The following is a 9,873-nucleotide window of genomic DNA, read 5'->3' as shown; positions in this document are numbered from 1 at the left end:
GTGAATAGCTACTACAGAAAGGAAAATAAATGACATCTAAATACCTATGAGTGTACAAATTAGAAACAAATTCTTGATTTCTCTCCTAAAATATGATACTGTAATAGCTTGAACACTGGATGAGTCATCCTGTTCATTAAAACTGGAACTGCCAATAAAAATGGTAATACAGAACAGCAGTGGTTCAGGGAAATACAGAGAGGGTGGGTGAAACAAACTGCCAGGTTATTAAGGTTTAGGGCAGGTTTGGCTATGGATTCTCTGGTATGACCCTAAGCCGTATCATTCTATTTTAAACAGAAAATAAATATCCAAGATCTCTGAAGTTAGGCTTCGGAAAGAGTAAGTAATGATTATATGTGGAGCCGTTTTACCCACAAATGATAATAAACCATGGATGTCAGTATGTGGGCACGATCTGTTTAGTTTCAACTATCTCGTGTGCAGTGAGTACGTGTTAGAAATCCCTTGACACAAAAACAAAACAAAACAAAAAATAATTAGGGGTTAGATGCTTTCCCCACAGCAACACAGCATGCCAGGCATCTTACTTTCTTAAGGCTTGTTAGTGTAAAATGCTTTTTCCACACACCTCAGCGCCACCTCCCAAAAAGTTAAGTGCATATTGTAGAAAGCTTGTGGTATAAGATTTGCAAGAGCAGCTGAACACTCTAGTAACCATAAAGGAGTATTACGCCTGCTAGATTGCTTAGCTTTCATACAGGTCAGGAGAGACATATTAAAAAAAAAAAAAAAAAAAAAAAAAAAAAGATACTTGAAGCTGTAGAAATACACTAACGTGGCAGTGTTACTGCTGTGATTAGCTAGAAGATTGAACTACAAGACTCTTTAGTAAGACTGCACTTATCCATGAGAATTTTTCCTGTTTTTGCATCTTATTTAGCTTAGGAATATCTAATGAACTCTGGTTCCTTCCAGGTATACATCTTCATTTCATTCTTAAAGATGCCTACCAGAGCCACTTGCAGCAACTGTGGGTGACCTGGCCCTCCTATAGCTTTCCATAGAGCTCTTTCTATGTTCTCACTACCAGATTTCCTCTACTCTTGTTATGTGTTTGGATGTTGCAACATCCCACAGCAATGAGGTTATTACAGTCTTTCCACCCACCCCTTCCTGAATTCCTTAATTAACATTTCTGTGGTGTTTGTGAACTCTGAAGGATTTACAGGAGAAAACAGACAGATGACACAAAGATTAAACGCACAGTCTTCCCACTGGTGAATCCCACACTACTTTTAGCTAGCATTGCATAAGAACAGAACATAGTATTGCAGGTGGTGAATTCAGAATTGTAAAACCACAGAATCAAAGACTAAGGAATTGGTTTGATGGCAACACCCTGAGAGTTGTAGTCAATGGTTCTATGTCCAGGTGGAGACAGGTGACGAGTGGTGTCCCTCAGGGGTCAGTCCTGGGACCGGTGCTTTTCAATATCTTCATCAATAACATAGACAACGGGATTGAGTGCACCCTCAGCAACTTTCTGGATGACACCAAGATGAGTGGTTGCGGTTGATACCAAACAAGGAAGAGATGCCATTCAAAGGGACCTGGATGGGCTGGAGAAGTGGGCCCATGTGAACTGCATGAGGTTCAAGAAGACCAAGTGCAAGGTGCTGCACCTGGGTCAGGACAATCCCATACAGGAGTACAGACAGAGAGAAGAGCTCATTGAGAGCAGCCCTTCGGTGAAAGACTTGGGGGTGCTGGTGGATGAAAGGCTCGACATGAGTCGGCAATGTGTGCTTGCAGCCCGGAAGGCCAACTGCATCCTGGGCTGCACCACAAGAGGTGTGACCAGCAGGTGGAGGGAGAGGATTGTCTGCCTCTGCTGTGCCATTGTGAGGCCTCACCTGTAGTCCGACATCCAGGTTTGGGGCCCAAATGCACCAGAAAGATGTGGTCCTGTTAGAGCAAGTCCAGAGGAGCGCTACAAAGATGACAAGAGGGCTGGAGCACCTCTCCTACGAAGACAGGCTGAGGGAGTTGGGGTTGTTCAGCATACAGAAGAGAAGGATTTGGGGAGACCTGATTGTGGCCTTTCAATACTTTGCAGAGTCCTATGAAGAAGATCTACTCAGGTAGATACCGATAGGACAAGTGGGAATGGTGTTAAACTAAAAGAGTTTAGTCTAGACATTAGGAGGAAATTCTTCACGGTAAGGCTGGTGAGGCATTGCCACAGGTTGCCCGGAGAGGCTGCAGGTACCACATCCCTGGCCATGTTCAAGGCAAGGCTGGATGGGGCCATGGCCAACCTGTTCTAGTGGGTAGCAACCCTGCCTATGGAGAGGTCTTGGAGTTAAATGATCTTTAAGGTCCCTTCCAACGTAAGTCATTGTATGATGTGATTCCATGATCTCTCTGCAAGGCATCACCCCTCTTGGTGGAGTCAACATCTCCACCCAGTTTGGTATCATCCACGAACCCGTTCCAAAAACCTGAAAGTCCTTCATCCAAATGGCTTTTGAGAACTTTGAAGGGGAATGGTCCTAAAATGGAGCCCTTGGGGAACCCCACCAGTGACAGGTTGTCAGCCTGATGTAACCCCATTTGCAAGAACTCTCAGGGCCTGACCCATCAGCCAGCTGTTCACCCAACTTCTACTTTTATCTTAGCTGTGTTCTGGTCATTTTGTCCAGAAGGACACTGTGCGAGACAGTATCCAGAGCTTCACTGAAATCCAGAAAGATTACATTGACTGGCTTCCTTCAGTCAACTAGCTGTGTGATCTAGTCATAGAAGGAGATTAAGTTTCTTAGGTATGACCTTCCCTAGTGAACCCACGTTGGCTCTGACCAATGACTGTGCTGTCCTTTAGGCGATTTTCAGTAACTCCCAGAGAGCAGACCCTGCAAACAGCTGGAACATGGCCCGGGGCAGCGCAATAAGCTGCAGCTGAGAGCAGCAGTGCCAGAGAGCTCCTGGGTTGTGGCACCAAGAGCAGGGACCCAGCTTTGCCTCTTCTGCTCCAGCACTGCGGTGGATGTCCTGACTTGCCTGTCATGGGGTGAGGAGCCATCTGCAGCCCTGCACGGCTCCCACAGGCTGATCCACACCTCCTCACCCTGCCCAGGCCTGGGCACAGCACCGACCACAGCATGGCCTTCGTCCTCCTGTGCCTGCTCCTCCCGCTCTCCCCAGGCTGCTGATGACTCCACCACAGCAGTGGCTGTATCCTAACCACCTCCCACCTCATGATGTGACACCAGGCCGGGGGCTGTTCCCCATGAAACTGGCTGCACGCACCGGAATTGGCACCAAGCGGTGGTCTTGACCTGAGTGGCCCTCTCGTGGGGCAGCCATGTTAGACTGGGGGGGCTACACACAGGCCTCAGGGTGGAAAGGCGAGGGGGGGCTGCATTTTGTGGAGTAATATGGTGGCGTGTGGATTTAGAAGAAAGGTCCAGCCCCACCATGTCAACCGGCAGAGGGTTCCAAATGCTTGGCCAGCCCTAGAAATCGTCTTGTCAATTCCAAAGTGTCCGAAGTCAAGCAGGAGGGGCAGAAGGCCCGCTTGGCTGAACAGGGAACTTCTTCAAGAGCTTAGGTGGAAAAAGAAAATGTATGGCCGCTAGAAGCAAGGTCGGGCGACATAGCAGGACTACAGGGATGCTGCTCGCAGGGACGTAGATAGAGCAGAGATATTCAACACCTTTTCCAGCACTGTCTTTAACACCATTGATGGGCTTGGGGACCCCAGCTGCCCTGAGTTGGAGGACAGTGATTGCTGGAGCGATAAACTCCAAGTTTACCCCAAACTTGTGCAGGATTTGCTTCTCCACCTGGATGCATACAAGTCCACGGGGCCTGATGGGATTCCTCCCAGAGTGCTCAGAGAGCTATCTGATGTCATCGCGGGACTTCTCTCAATTATTTTTCAATGGTCTTGGGAATCTGGAGAGGTCCCAGTTGACCGGAAGCTGCCAAACGTGGTCCCAGTTTTAAAGAAGGGCAAGAAAGAAGATCCCAGCAATTACAGGCTTGTCAGTCTCACTTCCATGTCTGTTAAAAATACAGAGAAGACTATTCTGGGAGTTACTGAAAAACACCCAAAGGACAGCACAGTCATTGGTCAGAGCCACCATGGCTTCACTAGGGGAAGGTCATATCTAACACACCTAATTTGCAGCTAGTTGACTGAAGGAAGCCAGTCAGTGTAATCATTCTAGATTAAAAAAAAATAAATAAAAATAAAAAAAATATTATGCTTGTATCAGTTAGATAAAAGCATCATAAATTAGGTGAAAAATTGGCTGATGGGTCAGGCCCTGAGGGTTCTTGTAAATGGGGTTACATTGGGCTGGCAACCTGTCACAAGTGGGTTTCCCCAAGGGCTCCGTTCTAGGACCAGTCCTCTTCAATATTTTCACAGATGATTTGGATGAAATACTTGAAAGTTTTTGAGCAAGTCCAAGGGCAATTCCAAATTGGATGGAATTGTTGACTCTCTCGAGAGGGGTGAGGCCTTGCAGATAGACCTGGACAAATCAGAGAGCTGGGCAATCACCCGCAATATGAAGTTTAACAAGAGCAAGTGCCGGATTCTGCACGTGGGGATGGGCAAGCCTGGTTATACGTACAGACTGGGGGACGAGATGCTGGAGAGCAGCCCCTCAGAAAAGGATCTGGGGGTTTTGGCTGACAGCAAGCTGAACATGAGCCAGCAGCACGTCCTGGCAGCCAAAAGGGCCAACTGCATCCTGGGGTGCATCAAGCGTGGCATTGCTAGCCAGTCACTTGGACAGGCTCCCCGGGAGATAAGTGGTCACGGCACTGAATCTACTAGGGTTCAAGAAGTGTTTGGACAGTGTTCTCAGACACATGGCATGATTTTTTAATTTTTTTGGGGTGGTCCTTTGGGGACCCTGGAGTTGGACCCAGTGATCCTTGTGAGACCCTTCCCACTCAGACCTTCTATGATTCTATGACTGTGATTGTTCAAACGGCCTGCTGCATCAGGGCCACCCAGAGCAGAGGACCCACATGCAGGTGGCTTTTGAAGATCTCCCAGGAGAGAGCAAACCGTGCAGGGCTCCGGCACCACTGAAGACAGCCTGTCTCTCTCTCTCTTGTGCAGCCTCCCTGCAGGTGGTTACAGACACTGACAGCCTCCTCCTGAGCCTCCCCTTCTCCAGGCTGAGCAGTCCCAGCTCTCTCAGCCCCTTCTCGCAGCAGAGCTGCTCCAGACTCTCCCGTGTCTCTTTAGCCCTCCACCGGACTCACTCCAGCACACCCAGGTCTGTCTTGGACTGGGGATCCCAGCACCGGTCCCAGCACTCCTGCTGTGGCCTCTCCAGAGCTGAGCAGAGCAGAGGATCACCTCCTGGGAGCTGCCAGCAACACAGTGCCCAATGCAGCCCAGGGTAGCATTTGCCTGCTCTGTGGCCAGGCCTCGTTGCTGGCTCATGGTCAATTGGTGTGTGGCAGGACTCCTGGGTCCTTTCCAGGCATGTGCCCCCAGCTTGTCCTGGTGCTGGGCTTGTTCCTGCCCAGCTGCAGCAATTGGCCCTTCCCCTCACTGAGCAGCTTGGGGTTTGCGCCTGGTCAGGGCACAGCTCCAGATGCCCAGTGAGGGCAGCAGCACCAAGCTGTGACTGCGCAGGAGGTACCTGGGTGCCACCGTGGCTAGGCCGCAGCAGCAGCAGTGCAGGCTGGCAGGAGACCAGAGCCCCAGCCGTGGGGTCAGAGGCTGCGGTGAGGAGGAGGCCAGGCTGGGGTGATGAGGCCAGGGCATGGGCTGGCCTGGAGCCCCCCAGTCTGGAAACACCTTCCCAGGAACGGCTGCGGAGACGCAGGCTGGAGCGGGGCAGCGGGTGCTGTCAGGGCAGCAATGCAACAGGGCAAAGAGTGGGCACGGCATCAGGAAAGGGAGGAGAAAGCAGGAGGGGTGGGGGATGGCAATGACCACTGTGCTGTTTGCAACACTGACACCTTTTCTGGGATTTTATTTGTACTCTGTGTGGTAGAATAGGACCCTGATGACCTTTGGGGCCGGTGTGTGTCCCAGCTGCTGTCCGGCCCTGGTCTTGGTGCATCCGCTACTGTTGCCGGCGGGGTGGCCTCTTCTTAGGTAGTGCGGAGGCCTGGGAGGAGTCGGTCTTCCTCTTAGGGGCTCTCCAGGGTCCCCCAGGAGGGCAGCCCCTGCTCCGCCTGGCGCTGGAGGGACCTGCTGCGGCCTCCTGTGGCTCCTCACGAGGTGGTGCCTGCTCCACTGGTTCTGCAGCAGGGGTGGAGTGAGGGTGGCTAGGACTCCCTCGACGGGCTTCTCGCGATGTGCTGGGCACCTCATCCCCACTGGAGCTGGCTGGATGGAGAGAGGGAGCTGGGACGGGTCCAGGAGCCACCCCTTCCAGGCCAGGTGGGCTGGCTTCTGGCACGGGGCTGGCCTCCCGATGCTCAGCCACAGGGGGCACATTGAGGCCCAGCAGTCGGTGAGCCTCCCTGCTGCACAGCTGCACGGCAACATCCAGGAGGTCACGCACAAATGTCGCCGCGTGCTGGTGGAGGTCGAGCTCCAGCAGCTGGACCAGGAGCTCTTCCTCCAGTGCGAACAGGCACAGGGTCTGCCTGACTGCGTACTCCAAGATGAGTGCCTCTGGATGCCTTCTCCTGAAGATGCGCCCCAGCTCCTGGCGCACCCAGTAGAGCAGCAGCTGGAGCAGAGCAGGGTGCCCCCGGAAAAGTTGGCTCCAGATATCCGTGGGGAGGCCACCCACCAGAGGCCTGGGTGCCTGGGCAGGGGGTCTGTCGGCGGATGCTGCCTCCGACGGGCTGATGACAAGCTCCTCGAACTTGTCACCAGCCTGCACCGAGTGCACAATTGATGTTACCCTCTGGTTGCAGAGGGGGCACTTGGGCTTGCTGCCAGCCCGCTGCTGGATGCGTGGGAAGCAGAACTGGTGGAAGCATGGGAGAGTGTAAGCGGCGCTGCCCCAGGTGTCCAGGCATATGGGGCAGCGGGTGTCCAACGCTGCGGCCATGCTCGCCACCAGCTGCAGTGGGCTGGGGGGAGCGGCAGGTGACGATGCGCTCCCTCACACCGATGCTGCAGCAGTGAGTGTCGCTCTGGAAGAGGAAGAGAGGGGCCACTGCCATTCTCTGGCCTGGGGAGGGTCCCTCGAGGAGGAACCCCCGCTGCCAGCTGCCAGCACGACGTGTCATTGCACAGCCCACCTTTGCTGCTGCACGTGCGCCTCCTGGATGTCCCAGCTGCCGGGTCCAAGCAGGGCTGGGAGAAAAGCAGAGGTGGCTCTGGGGACGTAAGCCTCTGAGAGCTGCACAAAGCAGCTCTGAGAGCACGACCCAGCACCGAGGCTTGCCAAATTCCACACTCCAATCCTCCCACAGATGCTCAGCTGGAGGGGAGGCACAAACTGCTGGGCTGGGCTGCCGTGCCCGGATTTAAGCGGTGAGGGCCACGTAGTCACAAAGCGTCACCTGGAGACATTCCGGAGCACCAGGGGGATGTCACTGACAGTTGCCGGGCACTGGAGCCTTCTCTTCTGCAGGCTAAACATCCCCAACTCCCTCAGCCTGTCTTCATAGGAGAGCTTCTCCAGCCCTCTGACCATGCTTGTGGCCTCCTCTGGACTCTCTCCAACAGGTCCAAGTCCTTCTGGTTCTGGGGGCCTCAGAGCTGAGTGCAGGACTCCAGGTGGGGTCTCACGAGGGCAGAGCAGAGGTGGACAATCACCTCCCTCACCTTGCTGGCCATGCTGCTTTTGGTCCAGCCCAGGATATGGTTGGCTTTCTGGGCTGCAAGTGCACATTGCTGGCTTATTTGGAGCTTCTCGTCAACCAACATCCCCAGATTCTTCTCCTCTGGGCTGCTCTCAATCCATTTTCTGCCCAGACTTTATTTGTGGTTTGGATTCCCCTGGCCCAGATGAACAACCTTGCACTTGACCTTGTTGAACCTTATGAAGTTTTCACAGTGCCGTCTCTCAGGCCAGACCAGGTCCCTCTGGATGGCATCCCTTCCCTCCCATGTATCAGCCTCACCACACAGCATGGTGTCATCGGCAAACTTGCTCAGGGTGCACTTGATCTCACTGTCCATGTCACCAACAGAGACTTAAACAGTGTTGGTCCCAATCCCGAGCCCTGAGGAACACCACTCGTTGCTGATTTCCACCAGGACATGCTGCCCACCACTTTTGGCATGATTTGACCTTTGGAGACCTGGAGCTTCGGCACACAGAAACTCCTCTCCCTTTCCCAGATCAGAAAGTAGGTCACCAAATAAGAGCATGAGAGATCAACGGGTTTTCTTTCATGTTGGTGGCTGTGCACAGAGCCATGGGGAGGAAATGAAATGCCACTGTTCTGTTTTTCATCCAGGACAGATGAAATGCAGAAGGAAAAATACAGCAGGTCAATTATTTGCTCATATTCAAATGCTTCCTGGTCACCATGAACTTCATGGTTTAGACAGTCTCCTGGCAGGATGCAGCTTAATGCTGTCAAAGGGAAAAGAGGAAAGAAGAAGGCGATGAAGAATGGTGGGCACAGACTTTGCTGCAGGGGGCTGGCACACGTGGCTGACCATACTGGAGGGCAGGTCATCTCATCCAGTGCACAGCCCCTTCCACCTTGTATGCTGGGCCTGGATAAAAGGTCACTGCTGAGGAGCACGCACCCACATCTGGTTCAGGAGAAATATCCGGGGAAGACAGTGACCCTGACTTCAGTGTGTGGGCACAGGTGTTAGACACATTGGGCCAGTTACCATTTTTATCATTTATTTTGGTTTTCTTTGCAGAAGCACAGGTTGTAGACATGTGAGAATCACCTTTCCAGAAGACAATTGGAAGAGCTGAAGGTACTGGACTCTGGGGTGGGCAGGGGGTACACTACAATGTAGCTACTTACAATAGAATCACAGAATGGTTTGGGTTGGAATGGACTTGAACTAACTATCCCTTGGGTTGAGGGATGAACTAACCCTACGATAGCTGTAATGCTGGGCCATGCTCATCAATCCCAAATGAAGCCCCAGGTTGTGCAGTTTAGACCTACATTTTTACTAACACTTTTCCCTGCTAGCCATAACTAAGTGGGCTTTTCTTCACCAGAGTGGTAGGGATAGGTTGCTGCACTTACAGTCAAACCCTGAGATCTGAAATAATGGACTTAAGGCTGCAGACAAATAGGTTGCTCACTCACCAGTCCATTGCCAGATGTCAGAAATTACCAGCGAACGTGGTGGTGTGAGAAGCAGGTGACTCTTTTCAGTTAGGTGTCCTAGTTTCAGTTAGGATAGAGCTAATTTTCCTCCCAGTAGCTGGTATAGTTCTGTGTTTTGGATTTAGGATGGAAATAATTTTGATAACACACTGATATTTTAGTTGTTGCAGAGCAGTGCTTACCCTAAGCCACGGACTTTTCAGCTTCTCACGCTGTCCTGCCAAGGGGCAGGCTGGGGTGCAGCAGGAGTTGGGAGGGGACAGAATCAGGACAACTGACCCAGACTGGCCAAAGGGGTATTCCACACCATAGGACATCATGCTGAACAGTTAATACGGGGTGGCTGGCTGAGGTGGAGGGGACTGCTGCTTGGGGACAGGCTGGGCATCATTCAGCAGGTAACAAGCAATTGCACTGTGCATCACTTCTTTTGTACACACTATTATAAGTAGTGCTATCATCATTAGTGCCTGCAATCAACACCACTATAGCCTCAGTGACGGGCCCTGCAGCCACTCCAAACCCAGCAGCCACTCCAAGACCCATGACAGGCCCAGTGGCCAGTCCAACCTCTGTGACAGGCCCTGCAGCCACTTTAAAGCCTGTAAGGCACCCTGCAGCCATTCTAACCTCTGTGATGGGCCCTGCAGCCCACCTCTG

This window comes from Anas acuta, chromosome Z (genome assembly GCF_963932015.1).
Source record: "Anas acuta chromosome Z, bAnaAcu1.1, whole genome shotgun sequence".
In the NCBI taxonomy this organism is placed as follows: Eukaryota; Metazoa; Chordata; class Aves; order Anseriformes; family Anatidae; genus Anas; species Anas acuta.
Note: the sequence above shows the minus strand (reverse complement) of the source record.